The sequence below is a fragment of the Triturus cristatus genome, chromosome 12 (assembly GCF_964204655.1).
Source record: "Triturus cristatus chromosome 12, aTriCri1.1, whole genome shotgun sequence".
Lineage (NCBI taxonomy): Eukaryota > Metazoa > Chordata > Amphibia > Caudata > Salamandridae > Triturus > Triturus cristatus.
In genome coordinates this window covers 722,668,398-722,693,759 of record NC_140595.1, presented here as the reverse complement: position 1 = coordinate 722,693,759, position 25,362 = coordinate 722,668,398, and the positions used below count along the sequence as shown (strand labels likewise).

Sequence of the window (25,362 nt, the reverse complement as noted above, 5' to 3'; positions counted from 1 at the left end):
GAAGAGTGATATACCCTGAGGCACCGGCATCCCTCTGACTGCACAGCATAACCCTGCAACTGTGGCCTGCGAGTGAAGGAAGGGCGCAGAGCTGACTCACCGCGGTGCATACCTCCGGCCACTACCCACAGCCTTTGACGACGTGAGCGGCTGTTTGCCTCTGGAGCGGCCGCAGCGCCACGAGGCGAGAACTGCCCACATAATTTCATGGTGAGGTGCTACAGACAACCAAGGCCCCGGAGAGAGCTCCATGGGAACCTCTTCATTCTGCCATCATCGCGACCCCTAGTCGTGGCGGTCGCTGCCGCAAGATAAGAGTGCCATTGCTGGAGCAGAGTTTTCTGTTGAAAATCTATTGGGTTTTTTAAGCTCTGGTTTGTCTATTGTCGAAAGAAATTAAAATTATTAATTTATAATAACTAATTATTTGTTTTGTGTAAATGTTCTAATTAACCAATACGTACTAACAAGAGAAAACTACACGTGGGGATGCATTTGTGTTGTTTACTAATAATGTGCATGTTTTATTAATAAATGTTGCTGAGTGCTGTTTATTTTAAAGCACAAAAACGCTTTTTAAATGTCGTGTACTAATGCTTTTCTTGTGTTGCAAAGGCTAGATAATTACATACACATAAGGGGATTAGTGGGGTTAACACTGTTTAATCACTATGCTGTAGTAACGTTGTTTTTGTCTCTTTTAATTAAGATGATACGTTTTGGCCTAGTGAAAAATGGCTACCGTTTAAAGCCTACATTCGAGTGCTGAGATTTTGATGAGAAGGCCTTGCTGAACATGGTCGAGAGTCATCTGACCACAGTCTTCGCCTGGTTAAAAGTTTTCCGTGAGGACAGCAGCTCTGGGCGGACATCCAAATGTCCTTGGAAGACAAAGGAGCCACAATGACATTGTAATCATCATGCTGGTTCCGAGGAAATATGAACATGAAAAAGAAACATTTCAAGATTTAGTTCCGTCTTCCGTCTTTTTATTTTTGTGGTTTTTCTGAGCGGAGATTTTCCAAATGTAGCGATGCTACATCCTTTCCTGCTCGCTTTGCTCAGCGGTTCAGCGGATATCTAAAACATTTTATGTTGCCTTCCTTTTTGTTAAATTTATTATAAATATTGTTAGCTTAGAGAGGGTTTTGTTCGTTGCATTTTGGATTCTGAGGCCACTTCTTTCCGAACTTGCGTTGGTGAGGATCGATGCTGTGAGGACGGTGATCTAAGAGACTTCTATCAAGAGACCTGTCCTGACCCATTTATGACATCTAGCTAGAATAGGTAATTATGAGAATAATGATTTTGCTTTTGAATTGATTTTCTTTGAACTAATTTTATATAAATTACCATTATTTGAGATACTGTGTTGGTGGTTATTTCTTGTCAATTATTGAGTACTCTATTTTGATTATTGTTGATTATTATTGGTTAAATCATGACTCAAGACAGGGTCAATTAGGTCTTATCGACCATAAGTGTAGATGCAGGGTGTTTAGAAGGTTTTCTTTCCACAGGTTTAGTGCTGATAGAGTAATCTGAGTGTATGTTAGTGAAATGGGCCCAAGCGTATGATGAGTGTATGTGCGTGTATCTGTGAATTTACTCTATCCGTGGAAGTAGGGAGAATTTGTACACCCCAATCTGCACCAATTTCCTGGTAGCAGAATAGGATGGTTATTGATGATTGTCTTGATCTGATTAGATTGCTTGTACATTGGCTTTTGATTTATTGATTATTGATTGATGTTGGTATATGTACTAATACTATATGTTGAAGTCGTCATGTTGAGTTTTATGTAGTGCTTCTGGAATTTGGGAGCTGGTAGCAGTTCCGTAGTACGGCAGAGGGGAGTATATGCTGCTCTCGGGAAAGACGGGATTGTTGGTCCTGTACGTATGCAGGAAAAACGTGTGACAATTGAAGTTGCGCGTCACATTGTCTGTGTTCGGAATTAGTGACATCGTCGTGTGTTACTATTAGAGAAATATTTCTGGTATAAAAGGAGTGTGTATGGTAGCGAAGGTTATCTGTGAAACTCTGGTCTTAAGTCCCAGGGATTCGTAAGGTCCACCGTTAAAGCTTATCGCGGGAGGAGTAATAGGTATTCTCTGAGCTTGTCTGAAGGACTGGGCAGAAGAAAACACTGCTTGACTGCTTGGTTAACGTATGTTATAATTCTGTAGTGGGGCAGATTGTTCGCTGTTCTCGGGAAAAGCAGGATTCTGTGTGTATGTACTACATTTTCTTGTATGAATGTGCGTGAATGCTCATACATTTAGTTGATTGTAAAACTCTTTGGAGCAGTCCTAGAGGAAACAGTTAATGAATGCATGTTAGAAGGGCAGAGTAGAGGGATGTGCTACTGTGTCAACGGGATTCTTGTGAAATAGATTTTTCTTTACTATTCTTTGGTTAGCGAAGCAGACAATGGAGATGTTTATATGTTGTAACTAATAGATTTTGTAGAATCTGACACGAAGTCTACTGAGAAGTTTTGTAAAGGAGGGGTAGACGACTGACAGGAGACAGGAGCAGGAGAGACTGCAGCGACTGCTGACGTCAAACAGACCGCGCTCTGATTGGATATTAGATCAGAACAGTGCTCGCGCTGAGATTGGTGCGTTGGTGTGAGCCGCGCAAGGATTGGAAGGAATACAGGGTGACGTAGACGCTCCAGGATTGGTGCGTTAGTGTGAGTTGCGCTGTTATTGGATAAAACATCGTACTATTCAGTTGTATTACGGAAGGGATTAGAAAGTTTGGTAAAAACTAAAATGTATTACCAAGAAGAGAAAAAGAAAAAATCTTTGTTTAGAAAGATTAAAAATTGGTTCGACAAGGATAAAGATGTTAAAACGAGAGAAGGTGAATTGTTACCTCCATCGAAAACGCCTGCATCCTTCATGGCTGCGAGATATGGGTATCATACCTGTATATGGTTGGAGAATTGGGTTAGGTATACTAAAGAAGACGGTGTTCTAGCATTTCCAGAACATGGTTCATTTAATCTGGCCGTGTTGAAAAATTTGCGGGAAAAGATGTTGTGTCTTGACCCAAGACCAAGGCCGACACAGTTTGAGGCTTTAGTGGAATGGGAAGAGGAAGTACATGAGCGAGAAAAACAGAGGTCTGGGGGAAATTACAGGTACATGTTTGGGAGGAGACATGATCGTGAAACTCATCATGATCGAATGAAGAGATGGCGAGATGCTAGTATGTCAGAGGGATTATACCCTATGAGAACAGTTGAAGAGAAGGGTACAGAAAGGGTTCCTGAGGCAGAAGTGAGAAGATATGGAGTTAATGAGTATGAAGATGAAGTCTTGAATGACATGATTTACAAAAGACCACCTCCATATAGACCAGAACCAGAAGAGAGCACACCAGTTGTTTCTCCGATAAGAGATACATTGCGTATCATTGAGACAGAAAATGTGACACCTGAGTTAAGAAGTGGTAATCCTTTCAAGGAAAGAGAGAATAGAAGCGGTGGCGAAAATACGAGAGAATTAGTTAGAACTACATCGGAGTTGACTGAAAAGATTAGAGAGCTGACAAAGAATCTAGAAGCTGTTACGGTGCCTGTAACCATAGGTCCGGTTATGCCTGTTTTTGATAAGCAGAGGACGGGTGAAAATAATTTGGTGATTCCATATGTTGGGAATAGATTGACAAGTTTGGCTGGTCCTTCAGGAGATTCAGGAAAAAGGACAGAAAATGATGATTTGAGACAATCCAGACATGAGACATGTAGTGAAGGATTAGAGATACAGTCTAATTCAAGATTGGATGCTAGTGAAGCTGGTTGTTCAGGGATGCCGATTTTAGAACCGCAGAAGAAAGTGTTTCCAGTGAGAAAATCTACTGAAATAACAGCTGAAGATTTGAATGAATGGATGAAAGTTCTTCAAAAGAGGGATAAAGATTCACAGGCAATTGATGTGGCTAGGTTACGTGTAGAATTAGAAGAGCTTGTTGCAGGGACAGTTCCTACAGAAATTCTGAAAAATCATCATGATGGTGAATTGTTATTTATGTGTAAAAATATCACCAAGAGAGCTAAAAATACACATGACAGATTAAGAGCAATAGCGAATGAGCATGGAGTTAACATTGATAAAGTGAAAGCTTTGCAGAAGTCTTACAGGATGGATTTCACAGACAAAGACATTGAAAATCTGAATGGTGCTGGTAGAACAGGACAGATTAAAGAGATGATCGCTTTATTGCGAAAATGGGGTGATGTTGAGAAGTGGAAGGATAGGTGGTACAAGAAAAGAGAAGAATCAGGAGATAGGACTTATTCAGCATTTCCTGTGAGAGAAAAAGAGAAAACAGTGGATGCTTATCCTATGAGAGAAATACCTGGAGGAGGATATGTGCATGTTCCATGGACCAGACAGGCTATTTTATCATTTACGAATGATTTCCCTCGACTGAGAGAAAAGCCCGTCGAGTGGTATAGGCAGGTAGACAGGTTTGTGAAATTGTCAAAAGTGCTCTGGATTGACCTGAATAGTCTGTTTGATATAATTGTTCCAGCAGACTTGTGGGCTGAGTGTAAAATAGTTGTAAGTTGGCCTACTGAGGAATATCCAAGAGATCAGAGAACAGGAGCACCAGATCCAGAGGTAATGAGAAAGTATGAGCAGGTGATCGTATACCTGAAAAATAAAGTACCTCCAAAAGAGACAGACTGGGTTAAAATAGATCGAACACATCAGGAAGCAAAATAATCGGTTCATGCTTTTTATGAGAGGCTGATACTGGCTTTTAAACAATTCAGTGGGGATGAACACCTGGGTGACAAGGATTTGAGTCATTTTGTATACAGATTTGTATATGGCCTGAGACCTGAGATTAGTGAGAGAATTCGTGAGCATACAGTGGACTGGCAGAGTAAGAAAATAGATGAGATTTTGAGACATGCAAAATACTTCAGTGATGAAATTGAACCAAAACAGAGAAAGCTGAAAGAGAAAGCAATGTGGGCACAAGTGAAAGTTGCGGAAAGACAGGAAGCACAGTTAGTGGAACAGGCAAATAATGCAGGAAATAATCCAGGGAATAGGCCTAGATATGCAGGGAAAGGAAAGGGGAATCTTGAGGAAGCCAAAAAAAAGTTCCCGTGTCACAACTGTGGCCAACTGGGACATTGGAGATCTGAATGTACCAATCCACCATTAGCGAATAATGAGAGTAAACCCTTAAATCAACAGGTGCAGAACGAAGGGAATAATCGACAGCAGCAACAACCTTCTGTTGTGAAACAGCAGAGTCAGGAGCCAAAACCGCCCTTGCCGCAGAATAGAGGATCACAAAAGTATAATCAGGATTCGGGATTCTACAATGATGAGCAGGTAAACAAACCAAGGCGTTCTAACCAGGTACAGCAGTACTTGTTAAAGAATGAAGGGAGTGAGTCTGAAGGTGATTATTGACGGTGCCGAAGAGAGGAGGAAGAGTGCATACTTGGTGCAACTCTAGAAATAGACCAGGCAGGACCATTTGTGGATGGAAAAATAAATGAAGAAGGTGTTACTTTTTTAGTAGACACAGGTGCGACAAGATCAACTGTCAGGTCAACAGATATTAGAAATCTTCCTCTCTCGGATGAAGCAATCCAAGTAGTTGGTGTAGCCAATACACAAATCAAGACACGTCTTACTGAACCAGTAAGAGTACAAATAGGGAAATTTTCAGACATGCACAGATTTATTGTCTGTGACACTAGTCCAGTGAACTTGTTAGGCAGGGATCTGCTTTGTAAAATGAACTGTACAATTTTTTGTACACCGGATGGAATAGCTTTTGAAACACCAGATGAGGATGTTTTGTACCGAGTGACTCTAGAAAATAGAGAGAGTGAGTTAATTGGTGCATATGCTGTGTTTGATCCGGAGGATTTGCCTCAAAAGCTGAGAGACACAGTGAAAAGGACAGTTTGGGATTTTACTGGAGAGGATGTGGGATTGATGAATAATGTAGATCCTGTGAAAATTGCAGTGAAAGAGGGAATTACTTATCCTAACATTCCTCAGTATAAAATGACACCAGAAATAATTGAAGGAATAACTCCTATAATTGAGAAAATGATTCAGCAAGGAGTTTTGAGAGAACTATTGAGTAGCCCGTGTAACTCACCGATAATGGGGCTAAAGAAACCTAATGGGAAGTTCAGGATTGTACAGGATTTGAGAAAAGTTAATCAAATTGTGGTGGCATGTTGTCCTATTGTGCCAAATCCGTCAGTGATTTTGTATCAGATTCCACATGATGCTGAGTGGTACACAGTGATTGATTTGTGTCATGCTTTCTTTTCAATTCCATTGCATCATGACAGCCAGCCAATTTTTGCATTTAGGTTTGGCCAGCGTATTTTAGCATGGTGTTGTATCCCACAGGGGTATACGGAGAGTCCTTCGATATTCAATCAGTTATTGAAAAAATCATTGGAGAGCTTGATTATGCCTGAAAATTCAGTACTAGTGCAGTATATTGATGATTTGCTAGTGGCATCAAAAACACGTGAAGCTTGTGAAGTAGATACCATAGCTTTACTGAATCATCTGGCAGATGGAGGGTTAAAGGTATCTCCAGCTAAATTACAATTTTGCAAGAAAGAGGTGCATTATCTTGGACACAATATTGAAAAGGGTCTGAGAAAAGTGACTGATGACAGGATTAGAATTATCAGAGAAATGAAAGCCCCAAAGACCCAGAGGGAAGTGAGAATGTTCCTGGGAATGGTGGGTTATTGTCGTCAGTGGATAATTAATTTCTCGCTGATAGCAAAGCCACTGATTAAGCTGACAAAAAGTGAGATGACAGATCCATTGGAACTAGATGGAGAACAAATGGCAGCATTTGAGGAGCTGAAGAGCAGAATGTGTGAAGCCCCTGCTTTGGGTATGCCAGACTATGAGAAAGAGTTTGAATTGTACTGCAGTGAGAGAAATGGATGTGCACTTTCAGTGTTGATCCAGAAGCATGGACTACTGAGAAGGCCTATTGCGTACTTCTCATCGACACTTGACCCTGTAGCTGTGGGTTTACCAGGTTGTCTGAAATCTGTGGCTGCAACATGCAGAAGTCTGGAACAGAGTGAGGGAATCATAATGGGATATCCTGTAAGGGTATTCGTACCTCATAATGTGGCAATTCTTTTGACAAGAAGCAGAACTCAGTACATGTCACATAGTCGGCTGCCTAAATATGAGAAAGTCATTCTGGGAGCATCAAATGTGACTCTGGAGAGATGTGTGAATGTGAATCCAGCGACATTATTGCCGGATATTGAAAATGTGGGTGTGAAGACAGAAGATGATCACAATTGTTTGGATGTGCTGGATTACTGTACAAAACCGAGACCAGACATAAGGGATCTTCCCTTACTTGAGAGTGATCATGTGCTGTTTGTAGATGGATCATGCCTGAGGAATGATGAGGGTGTGCTGAGTGCAGCATATGCAGTGTGCAAGGTTTCAGAAGTTATGGAAGCATCACCATTGAAAGGAGTGAAATCTGCACAAGTTGCAGAATTGGTGGCATTGACGAAAGCTTGTGAGATTGGGAAAGATCTGAGAGTGACTGTGATGACTGATAGTCAGTATGGATTTGGAGTTGTGCATGATTTTGGCCAACTTTGGCTACAGAGAGGTTTCTTGACGTCGAGTGGGACTCCAATAAAGAATGCTGAAGTGATTGGGAAATTGCTTGAAGCGATACAGCTGCCTAAAGAATTAGCAGTTGTGAAATGTGCTGCTCATGGACAAGGAGATGATTTTGTGACAGTTGGAAATAGATTTGCCAACGACATTGCACAATATTGTGCTAAGAACAATCACTCAATTAATAGGGAACGAGAAGGGGAAATGTCTTTTTGTTCTGTGATGTTTACTAATGTCCTAGAAACGTGGGATGAAGTGAAACAGTTGCAGGATGAGGCAGGAAAGGAAGAAAAGAAAGACTGGATCAAGGCAGGTTGTGCCCCAAGAGAAACAGACCATGTTTGGGTCTATAGAGATGGTAGACCAGTCATGCCTAACTCTATGCTGTCGACAATGGCAAGGATGTATCATGGCCAGGGACATTTGGGAAGGGATGCGATGACCAGGTCTTTTAAACAGACTTGGTACAATGCAAAGTTTAGGACAATTGCAGAGAGCATCTGTCAGAGATGTTTGATTTGCCAGCAATTTAACACTGGGAAAAAGACAGTGGTGAGTCAGGGAACGATAGGTAGAGAAGGTGGTCCTTTCACGAGAATGCAGGTAGATTTCATTGAAATGCCCCAAGTGAACAGACTGAGGTATGTTCTAGTGGTAGTCTGTTTGTTCTCAAGATGGGTGGAGGCCTATCCGACTAGGAGAAATGATGGAATAACAGTGGCAAAGTTACTGTTAAGAGAGTTGATTCCTAGGTACGGGTTTCCAGTAACAATTGAGTCTGATAGAGGTGGACACTTCTATAATGAGCTCATGAGTTTGATTTGTGAAGCATTGGGCATACAGCAAAAGCTACATTGTGCATACAGGCCAGAGGCTTCTGGTGTTGTTGAGCAGATAAATGGCACAATCAAGAACAGGATTGGTAAGATGTGTTTAGCCACTGGAATGAAATGGCCTGATGTCTTGCCTCTAGTGCTAATGACTATTAGATCTACTCCAGATAGAACTACTGGGTTGAGTCCGCACGAGATTTTGATGGGACGTGCAATGCGTCATGCATTTGTACCTGTCAATAAGTTGATGACAATAACTGATGACATGATTTTGGATTACTGTAAAGGCCTGGCTGACGCAGTTCATTCTGTGTTTCACCAGGTTGGAGAAGAAGCTACCACACTTGAGAATAAGCAAGCTCATGATCTGAGTCCAGGGGACTGGGTGAGGATTAAAGTACACAGAAGAAGAAATTGCTTGGTTCCAAGGTGGGGAAGGCCAAGACAAGGTATTTTGACTACGACAACTGCAGTGAAGTGTGCTGGTGTGAAAAACTGGGTACATGCGAGTCATACTCTGAGAGTTCCAAACCCAAAGGATGGGACTGGCAAGGAGTATTTTGAAGAATCAGATTCCAGTGATGATGAAGACCCAGAACCAGTGAGAAAAAATCAAAGTTCAGGAAAAGAAGCAGAAAAGACTTCAAGAGAACCATTGAGAGTCTCAGAAGGGAGATCAGATTCTGTAAGAGAGCCTGAAGTTCTAAAAAGCAGTGGAGGAAAAAGAAGAGAAAAGAGTAATTCCACAGAGACTACTCCTGAATCAGAAGAGGAGATTGAAGAACCACTTGAGATTATACCTGAAGATGTAGGGTCAGAAGAAGATAGAGAGGGACAGATTGCGGAAGACCCCCGAGGAGGTGTAGGGAACATTCCTGATAAGCTAGGTGAAGGGACAAGTAGACAGCAAGAAGATTGCGCGTCGGAGACTCGAGGAGGGAAAGAAGTAGGGAAGTCTCAAACAGTGGTGAAAAAGACTGTGGAGCGAAAGAAAACTGCTGAAGAACAAGAGGCATTTGAGACAGAATCGGATGAAAGTGAGAATGAAAAATCAGAAGGTCGAGTTCTGAGAAAGAGAACTTGGATTGGAGAAAGAAATAATACAGAAACAAGACCGAAAAAGGTTATAAGAGGAGATTTTTGGCCTAACAACAGAGTGAAGAGGCTGAGATACAGACTGATAAGAGCAAATACATCGAAAGCTGAACAAGTGAATGAGGTGTCGAGTCAAAACGAAGTAAAAAGAAAGGAGCAAAAGGAGTCAAGAGAACCCGAGGAGATAAAGAGAATTAGGAGACCCAACCAAAAGTACAGATCACCGGAATGGTCTTATGTGGCACTGTCTGAAGGAGGAGAAGAAGAAGAAACAGTGAATCGAGGCAATCCGGAGGGGATCTTGAGAAAAGTGGTTGAGGAAAAGGAAAAATCTGTTGGAATCTTAAAAGTTATCCTGACTGACATTGGAGAAGAGTCGGATGCACAGGATGTTGTTTATGATCTGATACAATTTGATGTTGCTGAAGAAGAAGGAGTGAAAAGTGATGAATATCCAAATTGAGTGAACTGAAGAAATCACTTGGAGAAAAGTGAAAAGGAGAAAGTCTGAAATTCAGCTGTCTGAAGTAATCCAGAAATAAAGAGTAATACAGTAGTGGAGTAGCGGAGGCTAAGTCAAAAGACACGGTCAAAGTAGTAAAATGGCTAACATAGAGAATAATCAAAGTAGATGTGCCTTCTTGAAAAGATGGTGTAGAATGTGCTGTTGCTGTACTGGATTATTAATGCTACTATGGGGTGTTTTAGCTTTATTAGTTACATTTAGAGTTACAATAGGTACATTTGAAATACATACTGAGAATGAGACAAATGTAGAGAAAAGTTCACAAAAAGTAGTTCCAACTAGAATTAGTAATACTTACATGCATAAAGATAGGTCAATTAATGATTTTTCTAGCAATGTTTTTTCGAAATTGTTGTATGAATATGTGAAGACAATGGAAGTGAGGGATTGTTACGTTTGTATGCAATTACCTGCATCCGTTTCAGAGGGTGTTACTTATCACCATTTACCAGCTACGTATGGAATTTCTTGTAGTGTGTTAAGTAGTGTTTTTTATTTGCTAGGGAAAATAGATTATGAGATGTCTAACAAAGATAGTATTTTTGGGCAATTGCCTATGAATGAAAAGCTGAATCCAGCTAAAGAAGCTAACATTTTTGGTGAGATTTTTATTGAAAAAGATGAATTAACATTAGATTACATTTTTAAGAATAATTTAACTTGCAGTTTGAAAGAAGAGGAGAAAGCTTTCCTAAACATGGTGGAGGAAAGGAGATTGAGCATGCATGAAAAGGCAGGGAAATACAAAGTGAGTGAGACAATTTGGGACATTGAGATGGGAAAAGAATTGAGAAATGGAGCTAGTCCAACTTTAGCTTTAGATGCACCACAGAAGGGTAAGCTGTGCATTACAAGAAGGAAATCCCAATATGATACATACTTTGTTGGGACTAGTGAGTGTCATGATACATACTTCATTGCGACAGGATGGGGTTTTAGAGGAGGAGAGGATCCAGTTTTCCCAGGAGTGTATTATGTTTGTGGGAACAAGGCTTATTACAAGTTGCCTGATCATTGGTATGGCACGTGTTATGTGGGCCTGGTCTTTCCAAAAAATTTTCATATAGATAGAATAGAAGATGTAGAACATATTAATTTACTAACACGTTTTAAGAGAGAAACTTGGTCAGAAATAGTGGGTGACATTTTTGGAGCTTTAATTCCAGCAGTGGGAATTTCTTTGAATGCTTATGGGATTCGAAAACTGTCAACAGTGGTGGATCGCTTATCGAACAAATACCGCTGGAGGGTTTGTTTTGGTGAATACGGAATTGATTGCCGTACGTGCCATGTCTATGCAAAATCGACTTTCCCTTGATATTCTATTAGCTAAGGAGGGTGGGGTCTGTGGAATATTGAAAGTTCAACATTGTTGCACTTACATTCCAGATGAAAGCAAAGACCTGAAGGTCTATATCAAAAATATTACTGATTTGCATGAAGAATTAGTACCACTGGAAGCTGAGAGTATTTGGACTAAAATAGCTAATAAAATAGTTGCTGTTAAGAGTTTTATTGCAAAAATAGGTAGTACTATTATAGGTAAGATATTGTTTCCTTTGACTTGTATAATTGTTGCTTTATTGATACTAAGATTGGTGTGTTTGTGTTGTAAAAACAGGGGAGGGAAAAAGAAATTAATTAAAAGAAATATTGAAAGAAGAAATAAAAGAAAAAGAGATCCACAAGAAATAGAATTAGAAGAATTGAGGGAGAGTGTTTATTTGGAGACAAAGAGGGATGATGAAAGGGAGTCTGGTGTCTAGTGTTGTCAAAAAGAAAAAGACATTTCCAGTTTCTCCTAAAAATTGGGATTAAATTTTACTGATTTTTTTTTTGGGTTGTTTATTTGGTGATAATATCACCAAAGGGGGGATTGCTGGAGCAGAGTTTTCTGTTGAAAATCTATTGGGTTTTTTAAGCTCTGGTTTGTCTATTGTCGAAAGAAATTACAATTATTAATTTATAATTACTAATTATTTGTTTTGTGTAAATGTTCTAATTAACCAATACGTACTAACAAGAGAAAACTACACGTGGGGATGCATTTGTGTTGTTTACTAATAATGTGCATGTTTTATTAATAAATGTTGCTGAGTGCTGTTTATTTTAAAGCACAAAAACGCTTTTTAAATGTCGTGTACTAATGCTTTTCTTGTGTTGCAAAGGCTAGATAATTACATACACATAAGGGTATTAGTGGGGTTAACACTGTTTAATCACTATGCTGTGGTAACGTTGTTTTTGTCTCTTTTAATTAAGATGATACGTTTTGGCCTAGTGAAAAATGGCTACCGTTTAAAGCCTACATTCGAGTGCTGAGATTTTGATGAGAAGGCCTTGCTGAACATGGTCGAGAATCATCTGACCACAGTCTTCGCCTGGTTAAAAGTTTTCCGTGAGGACAGCAGCTCTGGGCGGACATCCAAATGTCCTTGGAAGACAAAGGCGCCACAATGACATTGTAATCATCATGCTGGTTCCGAGGAAATATGAACATGAAAAAGAAACATTTCAAGATTTAGTTCCGTCTTCCGTCTTTTTATTTTTGTGGTTTTTCTGAGCGGAGATTTTTCAAATGTAGCGATGCTACATCCTTTCCTGCTCGCTTTGCTCAGCGGTTCAGCGGATATCTAAAACATTTTATGTTGCCTTCCTTTTGTTAAATTTATTATAAATATTGTTAGCTTAGAGAAGGTTTTGTTCGTTGCATTTTGGATTCTGAGGCCACTTCTTTCCGAACTTGCGTTGGTGAGGATCGATGCTGTGAGGACGGTGATCTAAGAGACTTCTATCGAGAGACCTGTCCTGACCCATTTATGACATCTAGCTAGAATAGGTAATTATGAGAATAATGATTTTGCTTTTGAATTGATTTTCTTTGAACTAATTTTATATAAATTACCATTATTTGAGATACTGTGTTGGTGGTTATTTCTTGTCAATTATTGAGTACTCTATTTTGATTATTGTTGATTATTATTGGTTAAATCATGACTCAAGACAGTGTCAATTAGGTCTTATTGACCATAAGTGTAGATGCAGGGTGTTTAGAAGGTTTTCTTTCTACAGGTTTAGTGCTGATAGAGTAATCTGAGTGTATGTTAGTGAAATGGGCCCAAGCGTATGATGAGTGTATGTGCGTGTATCTGTGAATTTACTCTATCCGTGGAAGTAGGGAGAATTTGTACACCCCAATCTGCACCAATTTCGCCCACCACAACAGGCAGTGTGACGACCGGAGTCCGAGCGGCGCCGACAGGAGGGTGGTGAGTGTCCTGTGCCTCCTCCACCTACGAGGCACCAAAGACCGTCCAAAAGCTGCCCGACCAGCCTGGTGCGCACCCAATGTGAGAGACAACCAAGGCTGCTTTCCCTTGGTGTGAAGCCTGCGCATGAATGAGCCGGGACGCGGAGGAGTACAGGCCACACTGTCCATGCTCAAAGCGCCACCGCCAGCAAGCTGTGAGCTGCCCAGCCATGTGCGATGCCCCGACTGTGCCCCCTGACCTTTTGCAGGTGACCAGTACGGTCCAGGGGTAGGCGTGCAGCATAATTGCCAGTAGGCGCCTGAATACGGCGCCGGATTCTGCCACTGATCAGCCCCACGCGCTGAAGGCCGAGAGGAAGGAGCGAGCAACCCAGCAGCCTATGACAAGCACCCACCAGGCTGACACCTCCTGCTACGGCGCGCGAGAGTGAACACAGAGGCAATCCTGAGCACTAAACAAAGTAGACGGCGGCACTCCGTACCTGCCAGTGAGCTTCTCTGCCAACCTGAAGACCACATGGAGGGTTTTCCTTTCTGCCGCCGGACAAGTGGCTGCAGCGCCACCTGGCGGCCACAGAGCCCCATTGCACCTGAAAGCAAACAGAACTGACACACGCACTAGCCTGTAGTAGGAGGAGGGGGACATCCTGTGTTTTTAGCTCCCTGTCTGCGCCAGCCGAGTGGTAGAACGCCGCCAGAGGCCGCCGCCACAGCCAGTGAAGAGGAGAAGCCTGCAGTGTCCAGAAGAAACTGCCGGGCTCTGAGACGGAAGCACTGCACTGCCAAGCACTGCACTGCCACCTAGCGACCACGAGTGATACCGCAGCTACACCAACCATGCACAGGAGGAAGAAACAGCCTGCAGGGTGAAACCAATAGCAGGACAACCTCATCATGCCAGGGAGATCCACACCCATGCATCCACAGGTCCGCTACGACCAGTAGACCCCTGGCCTAGGGACAAGGCGGAACAAAGCGAAGCGATAAGGAATGCCCCGGACCCCACACAAAGGGAGAGTGCAGCTCACTCCACCTTAGCATCAAGTGCACCACGCAGTATTCTCAGCTCCCGCACTGTGGCCACGGACGGTCACTGCACCGGCTCCCCCAGCCCCCACAACCTGCGGCATTCAGGGCAAGCCACCGCGACGGCCGCAGCGCCACCTGGTGGCTACCCAGACACCACGCTCTGAGGGACAGACGCACTGCCTGGCCAGAGCTGTTAGTCAGCTATACACCGCGACCGTCAGCCCAGCAGCACTATAGACTGGAGGGGAAGCCCTGACACCCCACTACCCTGCCAGAAGCGGCAGGATCAGCAAAAGGAGTTTGCGAAGGGATCCGAGCAGGAGGTCCCAAACGAGCACATCCAAAGAGCAGTCCAGCACACTCACTGCCCACCGCGACCGATGGCTGCAGATCTGCGACAAGAATAGCTGAGCTGCACCCTACTGACCATCAGTACTGGAGCGCAGCATCTGACTAACCAACCGGCAGCGGCAGTCAACAGATCCAAGCGAGCACACCGTCGTCACCTGGAAGACGGCCTACTCACGGCCAGGGGCTGAGACAACTGCACCTGGCACAGCAAGACACGCCCTCAAAGAAGAATGCTCATAGAGTGGCCCTCTGCACCCTGCAAGTGAGAACAGCCAGAACGCCCTTCAAAGACAGCGAAAATCTCCAGGTAGCCGCCACACCCAAGAGCCCCAAGGTGCCCCTAGCTGCGCCAGCGCAAACCAGCATCAGAGAAGCAAGAGCGCTGCCTGCCACTTCTGCAAGTACAGGGAGAGACTGCCAAACCCCGCAAAGAGCTGCAAGCAGCTCAGAGCTATGCACGGACAGCCACCACCAACAAGAACGGACGACCAGCTAAGGCACCGACGTCTCAAGGGAAGCTGCCCCCAGCAATAGTGCAAGAAAGACTGGTGCAGAGTACGCACCACACACATGGCTGCCCAAAGTCACTGCCAGTGAAGAGGTCACATCACCCGCCCCTACGGGTGAACTGGCACAACCACCAACCGCACCACAGGCACCCCAAGTGCCAGAAGGGAGCGTCCAATAAGACGACAGAGCACGCAAAGAACCCGCAAAGCCAGAAGCACGCAGAAAGCCGCGCCAGTGACCCTGACTGCACAGACAGCACCCAGGAGACATCTCCACAAAGAAGCACTGCTGATCGCAGGTAGGAGAGCACCCACGTCTCCACCGCCCCAGCGAAACCCCGCAGTGGGCCTCAGACCACACACAGTGTCCTCCCTCACACTGCCTCAAGACAGTCGGCCGCGACCTAAGACAGGCAAGAGAGGAGTTGCAAACCCCACTTGGCAAAAAGCCACAGCTGCAAGCGCTCCAACAACCAGCGACACGCGACAAGACGTCACGTCACCCAGCAAGCAAATAGCGCGCCGGAGTGAAGACAGAAGCCGGCACCATGACAGCGCCGCCTCGAGGTCCAAGCACAACGACGAAAGAAGAGAGTGACAGCCCTGTCACCCCGAAAACCGGATGAACACAGGTGGACTGAACAGACCAACAAAGGGAGAAGACCGAGGACTCACACAGCAAGCCAAGAGCACACCCTGACACACCAGACAGCCACCAAGGTGGACCGATGTCCCTGGATACAACCTTATGGGTGAACCGAACATAAGCCGCAGCAAGCGCCAACCGCGTCTCATCCTAACGCTTCCACAGGCGACCGTCCATCCCCGAGGATCAGGAGTCTAAGTCAAGAAACATCCCTGCTCCTGTCCGCAGATGCCATGGATGAAGACCAGCTCTGAGTGCCCGCCCTCACACCGCCTCAAGATGGAGTCGGCAGTGGCCCCAAAACAGGCAAGAGAGGATCCATACACTCTACGTGTCAAGCCGCCACCGAAGATCAACATCAACAAAGCGGTGACACCTGGCTGCTAAGTCCCTCCTGACATCCAAACTCTCGCAGCAAGTCACCACCACCTGTCATTCCGACTCACCACATGGCTGGCAACCGCCATCACGCCAGCCCTCAGCACCTGCGTCAAACACCATTACCAGAGCACCAGTGGACTGGAGTTCTACACCATTGCCACGCCAGCTGACTAACGAAATCAGAAGCTACCTGGGAACCTGGCCTACACCGGAACCGCTGCAGCGAGTGCAAGTCTTGGCCAAGACTCATCCACCCGTGAAGGTTGTGCGTGCGACTAAGTAACGGCTCCTTGACGGTCCTGCAGCTGCCCCCAGACGGCACACAAGCGGCCCCCATTACAGCCCTCCTACAGTCCCGCAGCAACCCCGACGACGGGCCTCCCCAGGCGGGAGAGCGAGAAGAGACATTGCCTCACCGACAGGTTACCGGTCACAGCCAAGCAGTTCGACAGGGACAGTCGGTCCAGCAACACCTCTGTGAATTCTCACTTGGGACTCCAACCACGCTCACGACGCAACCCACTGTAAAGGAACTGTTTAGAACTCACCACACACCATCACTGGCGTCAGCAAAGTGGAAGCCAGACAAGACAGCAAGACATGTCATCGTCAGCGAACTGACAGTAGGCAGCGGACATCTCTGAGCCAGCGGTCGTGTCCTGAACTCCTTAGGTTAAACTACGGGTGCCCGCCGAGAAGATTCTGCTGCAAGCAAGGTCACCAGCCCATGTCTGATGTCGTCCTGCCACCTGACTCGAGAGACTGATGGGCCCTGTGGTATTTAGTTAACTGTTTTATCTCCACAGGTTGGAACAACACTTTGTTTGTTCCTCAATAAAGTTGGGGAGGAATGTAATGTCCTGCCAGACACGTTCTAGTGTCCCGCAGGAAGCTGTCATCCCAGCCACTCCCTCGAGGGCTGGACACTCTACACCCCCACACCAGCCGCGGCCCGTGGAGGGAGTTCCGTGGGGCGGTAAGGCGGGGCCGGGGCCGGGGCCGGGGAGGGGCAGGGTGGGGGGTTCTAAAAACCGGAATATGGATAATTACAGGTAAGTAAACAGTTAAATAAATAAAACGGATTTCGTAGCGCACGCTGCATCGCATTTTGCGATGCAGCGCGCGCTACGAAATTCGTTTTATTTATTTAATTGTTTACTTACCTGCAATTATCCATATTCCGGTTTTTAGTACTCCCCATGCTGCCCCTCCCCCGCCCCGCCTTACCACCCCACGAAACTCCCTCCACGGGCCGCGGCTGCCCCACACCCATCCATCACGGGTGCCACGAGTGACATGGCCCCATCAATAAAAGGGTCCGGGTGCACGTGCTCGTGGCCAGTTACTGTAGCATACCCTTGGTGTCCGTTATTCCTTACTATGTGGTCCTGAGGCCCAATATTACACTGTAGTCAGTCTTTCAGGGGTGTGTGCCCCTTTTGTAAAAATTACTCTCTGCAACCACAATCTTGTTTAATAGTGCCCCAAAGACTCACAAAAAAATACAAATGACCATTTCCTCTTCTTTGGTGCCAAGCCTACAGAATGTATTGCATTTATTAGGAAAAGACAGTCACCTCTAAACTCCCGTAGAGCAATTCAATGGAACCTCATTCGAATGATGTCATGTCCTACAGTCTATTGCAGATAAAGTCTATTCTAAAAGAGGGCAAGAGACAGTCCAGCGTGAAAGTCTACTAGATCCCTCTTAAAAGAAACACGCGTAAGACTTCTGTTTGCTTGTCCTTTAAAACCACAGTTAAAAGTGTTTACTTGCGGCCAGGCTCGGCCGGTGCTCGAGGTGTGGATGTATTTATTTTTGGTATTTGAGAGCTGAGGTGAATGACAGCAGGTGCAAGGAGTAGACGTGTAGGAGGGGAAATGAGCAGCGTGTGGTGAATGCAAAATTTGAAAAAAAAGAGGCCGTCCCTGGGTGGGCTTGAACCACCAACCTTTCGGTTAACAGCCGAACGCGCTAACCGATTGCGCCACAGAGACCTGCTTAGTATAGGGTGACCAGACGTCCCCGTTTTCCCAGGACGGTCCCCGTTTTTGGGGAAGTGTCCCCGTGTCCCGACACTTTTCTCCAAGTGACTCAAATGTCCCTGTTTTCATACAGTGTCCCCGTTAAACACAGAAATGTCCCTGTTTTTCATTGTTCCGTTTTTTTTTTTGTACATTAGTCCATGGCTGCCATTTGGCAATTTAGCATTCCGCAGTTTACCTCCCATGCTTTTCTGTCATGAGCAACTAAGCAACATTGGTGAGTTGTACTTTATGTGGTGCTGACGTGCAGCTATAGAAACGAGCATTGATAAAGCTAGTAAATCTGGCGTTTGCTAGCCTGTGATGTTTTATTGATTTTGGCAAATATATGCTATAGTCCTTAAAAGTGTAAATGTAATAAAAAGTACTAATGCTGCTGTGTGAAGGAGAGGGTTGCCAATAAAAGACAGCGGATTTGTTGTCTGTAATGCTTCATCTCGGTCTGTGGAGGGAGCTGTAATTGTAGTCCTTTTTCTATGTCTATGACAGCTGTCAAATAGTCCTACTTTTATGTTAATGGTTACTGCAAACCGTAGTCCTACTTCTATGTCTATGACCTGTACCCGTTTTTTGTTTTGAGAATCTGGTCACCCTAGCTTAGTAGAGCGTCTGGAGTAAGAATTCTACCTGAGTCCAGAGCACTGGGCCACGGAAGGCTGTCAGCTTGGAAACACACACGTCTTACAAGCGCCAAGCTAGCACTTCATTTCACTTAGCGCTTTCTGCTGCACTGAACTCGCCCTCAGATCGCAGCACATCTCTCACAATACTCTAGCTTTAAAAGCTCTCAGTCTCACTTCAGAACCAGCTGGCACCGCCTGCCAGGGCCCGGGGTCTGCCTCGTTTCCATGGACAGGCTTCATGGTTTCACTGCCCCGCGGGAGGGGCTCTGGTGGCGGCTCACGCGCTCTCTCTGCTGCTCTCTCTCACGCGGCTACATTTACAGCATCGACCTCTCTCTCCGGAGCATCGGGCGTCCTTACCCATCCGAGGCCGGGCCTGGCTGCAGATAGGCCTTAGGATAGCCTCATACAGAATGACGTCACTGTGAGGGAGGGAGGGGAAAGTTTGCTCCAAGATGTGCCCCAAAGCCCCCTCCTATATTCCAAAGGGTCAAGCGGCGCCTGCCACGCCTAGTAGGGTGACCAACTGGCATGGGTGCAAATTCAGGACGGCCAGTGTAAAAATTCAGGACAAAGGGTCAAAATTCAGGACAAAATTTCAGGACAGAAGGTCAAAATTCAGGACAAAACATACGTTTTAGACATATATCAGAGGAGGTGGCACAATAATATAAAAGTAAGTAAGTAGACAACCAAAATAAATACAAGTCAAAATAAGTTTATATAAGGTTGTGACTATCGTGCACGCCACAGTTTTCCAGTAAGCGCGCAGCTTTGCAAAGCGACATCAGGCTCTTTCTGCAATCACGATTTGTGCTGATGTAACAAACATGAAATAGTATTTTGTTATTTGTATGTTGAAATCTGACTTTTAAATGTACAGTGAAAACGCTGTTAGTTATTTTATTTCCTCCAGCCTGGTGCTCAGACAGAAGCAGAAGGCCTTGCCCTAGTCCGATGCAGGAGGAGGCGCACCACGCGCTGCCACCAGCAAGTTTTCTACATAATGTATGAAGCAAAGCAAGAAAGGAGCAGCACATTTGATAGAAAATTCAGACCTGTGGGCAATACGCTTTGTCTGGTAAGCATGCAGATAGTTGTGATAATTCTGCGCCAAACGTAAAACAGTCAGACTTAAACCTTAAAGACTTCGGGGCAGATTTACAAGGAACTGACGCATCTGCAGAGATGCGTCAGTTTCCTTGCATCAGCGCCGAATGTCCTTGCGCCACTATGGATGCGCTGTATTTACAATACAGTGCTCCATGGCGCAAGGATTAACAGATGCGTCGGAAATTCTGACTCATCGGTTGGTGCAAATGAGACGCATTGCTGGCGTTGCTCATGAAAGTGACGCAACTCCAGCAATGTGCCACAATATATGGGTGAGTCCCATTCAAAAAGCCCTGCATCATTCCTAATGCCTGGTTTGAGCAGGCATAGGGATTTTGATGCAGTGAAGGCATAGAGTGACGCAGTGAAATCTTGTAGATTTGACTGCGTCAGTTCTACATGGCTGTTTGCGTGGGAACGCCCACCCTGCATACATTATACCTGACGCAGGTATAATGTGATGCAGGGCTTTACAGCGTGACGCACCTCCCTAGATGTGTCACGTTGTAAATGGGCCGCAACATTTACGCCGCAGCTGCGTCTATAAAGTGACGCAACGGCGGTGCAAAAGTCACACAAGGGGCTTGTAAATCTGCCCCTTCAAACTGAGGCCCTTGAAATTCGACACAAAACTCAATGCTACAATAAAGTAAAGGCACCAAACCACTTGCCGAGTATAGAGCAGGAGGGTTTCTTATTTGCAGCCTCTTACAGAACCATATTCTCAAGAAACTAGGCGACAGAAGTTATGTTCCCAAACGAAAACACTGCAGCAGAGACCTCGTAGCATTGAGAAGCACAGAACAAACCAGGCTGAAGCAGAACCACGTTCATCTGCTTTGCAATTCAGAGCTACTTTAGAATTTGAGAAAAAGCATCATCAACAACTTGACCTTTGGAAACCAGTTGAAGTAATGTACACTTTCCATTATGATAGATTTCTGCTGAAATAAAGCCAACTTTTCCTTTATAAATCAACTATTAAAATAGTACACCTATATCTTAGAGTCTTCAGGTCAGAAAAGGAAATGAAAAGGCTCCTTAGTTCCAGTATTGACCCCCAAACTAAGTCTCCTAATTCGCAGTGTTTGAGCAGACCGGCTGAGTTGTCAAACACCTTCTCAAGTCAACAATAAAACAGCATATAATTCTCTCATTAGGAAGGTATGCACATATTTCACTGTGCAGATTGTTTAAGGTTAGCAGCATGAGAACTGCAATATCTGGGGTGCTTTGCTAGTTCGGCCGCCCTTTCTTCAAAGAGCTAGAGATAGTTTGCTCGACGTTCGGTACAGTATAGTCCTGAGTTGCATAGATCCCGGTGCAGGCACCAATAGCAAAACCTAGGACAGCTGAGGCTCGGAGCTCAGCCACCACATACCCCGCAAGGAAGCCCTTCAGAAATGGAGAACTTAGCAACGAGCCTTCCTGGGTCACGCCAGCTTGCACCCCCTCCTCCACCCGATGCTGCAGTCCTTCCATCTTATTTCAGAAAAGCCAGATCTTTCAGCTTTGGTGTAGAACCCTTGTCGTCAGCCATCATGACCGGCACATAGTTAGGCGCATGCTGTCACTACAATTGGGCCCATTGTCATTCTATAAGTGCTAACCAGCTGCAGTCTCAGAATGACAATGGGCCACTCCACAGTCTGTGCGAGGTCCGGGGGGAGGGGCCGCTGCAGGCAGCCTCTACAGTTTAAAAGATAGGTGCAAGAGGCCCCGAGTGAAATCTTTTAAACTCATGGGGCCTCTCGCAGGGAAACCGCATTCCTCACTGAAATTTCCCATTTCGATTTTAGTATGATGTGTGTAAGGCGTCCATAATTTGGGGACCCCAAACTACGGATGCCTTGTGACATCATACTAAAATAACGAACGGTCCGTGAAATGTATGGACAGTTGGTCACCCTAACGTCCAGAGGAGAGGCCCAGGTGCATCTGGGGAGTGGGCGGCAAACAGACAACAAGACTGTGGGGCTTGGGCCGTGCGAGGCCGGTAGTGAGGTGCAAGAGCAGTCTTCTCTCCAATAAGGGGTGCAACTCGACCCGAATTTCGGAAGGGGGCTAACACTCCCAGCCAGGTCTGGCCCTGGCACTGGTCGCACATGGTGCAACAGTCTTTTTTAGTGCTCCCTCCCCCATTCCCTCCTTCTCCCTGAATTCCCTCACTTTCGCTCACCAACAATGCACCTCATCTCTCTATAGCACCTTTCTGACAAACATTTCATATTTTTATAGCGCTACTCATAGTTTACTCACACTCAGTTCTGTGATCTGCATGGTACACGCTCTTTGTAGCATACACATTAACCCTCTGTGCTGTGTGGGTGGCAGAAGTGCCCATGTGAGTGCACGGTGAGGGATGCGACAGTGTGAGAGTAGGGTAAGAGGAGTGACTGCAGGGTGAGTGAGGCGACCGTATGAATTTGGGTGTGGATGTAAGTGTAGAGTGGGACGAATGAATGCATGGTTAGGGATGGGCTTGTTTGAGTGAGATTGCCGATTGAGCAGTAAGGGGGACAGGTGAGAAGTGTCACATGGGTGCAGGGTGAGTAGTGTGCTCATATGACTGCAGGGTGAAGTACAGGGTGAACAGCGCAAGTGCATTGTGAGTGCAGAGTGATCACTGTGAGTGTAGGGTGAGCGGGTGAATGGTGTGAGTGCATGGTGATCAGTGTGAGTGGATTGTGATCGCTGTGATTGTTGGGTGAGCGTGAAAGTGAAGGGCGAGAATGAGGAGTGAGTGGTCTGAATGCAGGGTTCATTCCTAGACACTTGAGTAACTCAGCATGTTCTTGACGGCAGAGTGGGGTTTCAGGATAAGCTAAACTATTGCTATTATGGCATTAATCAGGGATTGAGGGTGGAGGAAATAAATAATTTGCTGATCCTGCAACAAACTTCCAGTTTTATGATTAGGGTTGCCAGCTCATTATTTTGATGTCCAGACAGTACAAAAATAAGCAGTCACCTAAAGCGTATTTTCAGAACTTACCTGTGCATACTTGGAACAGCAAATATAAATAGAAAGCACTTTTAATTGTGTTGTAGGGCTGTCTGAATGATCCATGACTGATAAGTAAAGGAACAAAGACAGAAAAGTCACATTACAAATGAATACATACTTTATTATTTATTACCCTATTTAGGGCCTGATTCCGATACTGGTCGGAAAAGCCTCAGTCCGACTCAGATCCAGAGGGTTTACCAACCGACTCGTGCCGCAGGCCTCGGAGCGCCCGAGTACGATTCGAACAAGCGCTGACGGACACGGCTCGCTCGGAGCCCCATTGAAGTCAATGGGAACCTGTTGTACGACGCGTACAAAGGCTGCCATTGACGAAAATGTAGGTTGCGGTAAAGGGCACCCCCTGTCGCTGGGACGCATCAGTGCCATCTGTACCATGCATGCATTGTAGGGGGGACCCTTGGGTCCCCCCTGTGACCGACTCGTATGGCTACTGGTGAAGGGTGGCCCCCTACAACCCCTGAAGTCTGCTTCCCGGCCATCCGATTTGTGCATCGTACTTACGCGGTTGGAAATGGCCTCCATTGCACGGCGCGGTTGGCTTACGGACGAGACGTATGGACCGGTTCGGAGCCGTAAATGATTCGGATGGCGATTTTGCGTTTCCCGCATCGTACTTGCTCGCTCGTACAGCTGTACGGGTCAGTCCGTAAACACGCGTTCAGCTCGTACTTTTTCCGGCCGGATCGCGTTCGGAGCCCTTCCGACCGAGATCGAAATCAGGCCCATAGTGTCAAGAGGAGGTCTTTGCAGGCTCTTTAAACAACACGTGGCTGGCATTTTTCTTTAGGCAACCCTACTTGATATTCCTTTTCATGAAATGCATTCTCACACTACGGCAGTATATGTAAAATGCAAATGTAAGGAATAGGCAGAGTGGGGGCAAGGGGGTACTGAAACCAGAAAAAAATTTAAGCCTCTGTAAGCAGTTTACAAACGTATGCAAATATGCAAATGGTCTTTAAAGACCTGTGAAAAACTTGGGTGTGCCGAAAATAAGACTCCAGACACTGCCCAGCCGAACCCACAGCAGAACGATCTGCAGCAGCCCGGGCTGAGACGTGACGGGGGTGGGGCTGAAGCCCTTTTTTTCTATGGGCGTTGCGTACCTGTCTCCAACCCTCACAACCAGGGGCATTGCTGTCCTGCAGAGATGTGCTGGTACTTTCCATCAGATGCACATCTGCCCTGGTGAACGTATAGAGCTCTGAAGCTTCCCAGGTCCAGGGGTGAGTCGCTCTCCCAGTCCAGGCTTGTACTTTCAATTCTGGGACTTGTGGCCTGGGTTTATAATTAGGTAAGCAGGATACAAACCCCAGATAAACGAAAAACATGGACTGGGTGGGCTACCCATGCGTGGGCCTTGGAGACTTGAGAACCATGAAGTGTAACGAGAATCTCCCTGTATGGTGGAATAAACGTCCCAGTGCCGCTCTCTTTTCTAGTTCAATGTGGGCATTCTTGAGGTAATGGGGTGGGGGTGTCCTCCATCACTTTCTTTAAAGCAGAATATCTGGAGCGGGATAATCCCTTAGAGACCCCCCTACCTATGCACTGCAGGTGGCAAATACCCGCCCCTCGAGACAGCGCAAGTCCACAGTTCCAGGGCACGTGGGCGTAGCTTGCATTGGTGCAGCATGTGCAGTGACACCGGGCCCAGAGGCCTCAGAGGTTCATTTCCTTCCTTGCACTAGGGCTTATGACACTAAGGCTCCCCTACTGCTAGAGCAGGATTGAATCTGTAGTCAGTATCCCGGGACTTGCAGAGTTTAGGTAAATGACGCAGCTGGTTTCACCGGAGTAAAGATAACGGCTCCAGTCAGCGCAGCTTGGCCTGAGGAGGGGCTCTTAGAAGCGGACAGACTGGGGGTCTTAGAAGGGTCATTAGAGTGATAATGTCTGTGCAGATATGGTGCAGTTAACTTCACAAATGCTCTATGAGTACAGTGTGGCACACCTAGTGCCACTTCTTATGCGAATGCAGCACAAAGCATCCACTTTCGTTGGTGGTCTAGTGGTCAGCATAGCTGCCTTCCAAGCAATTGGCCGGGTTTGATTCCTGGCCAACACACAGTATTTTTTTTTCTCTGAAAGTACATATGAAATGTCATTATTTTTTATAGCAAATTATTTAACCCCTCACAGCATCAACATTGTGCGGGACCCTTTTCTTTAATGAAAGCAGCTGGGTCAGAAATGCTGCTCTTACTGTGATTCAGATGGAAAAGGGCGTG

General features: G+C 45.6%; 1 non-coding gene and 1 pseudogene across 1 annotated transcript; both read right to left on the bottom strand.

Annotated features, from left to right (window-relative positions):
• Positions 1-18,242: 18,242 nt before the first annotated feature.
• Positions 18,243-18,316, bottom strand: TRNAN-GUU (transfer RNA asparagine (anticodon GUU)). Its single transcript has one exon. It is a non-coding gene; the product is annotated as a tRNA-Asn (tRNA).
• A 3,020-nt stretch (positions 18,317-21,336) lies between these two features.
• LOC146780896 (SLC35A4 upstream open reading frame protein pseudogene) lies at positions 21,337-21,666 on the bottom strand (annotated as a pseudogene).
• Positions 21,667-25,362: the final 3,696 nt, after the last annotated feature.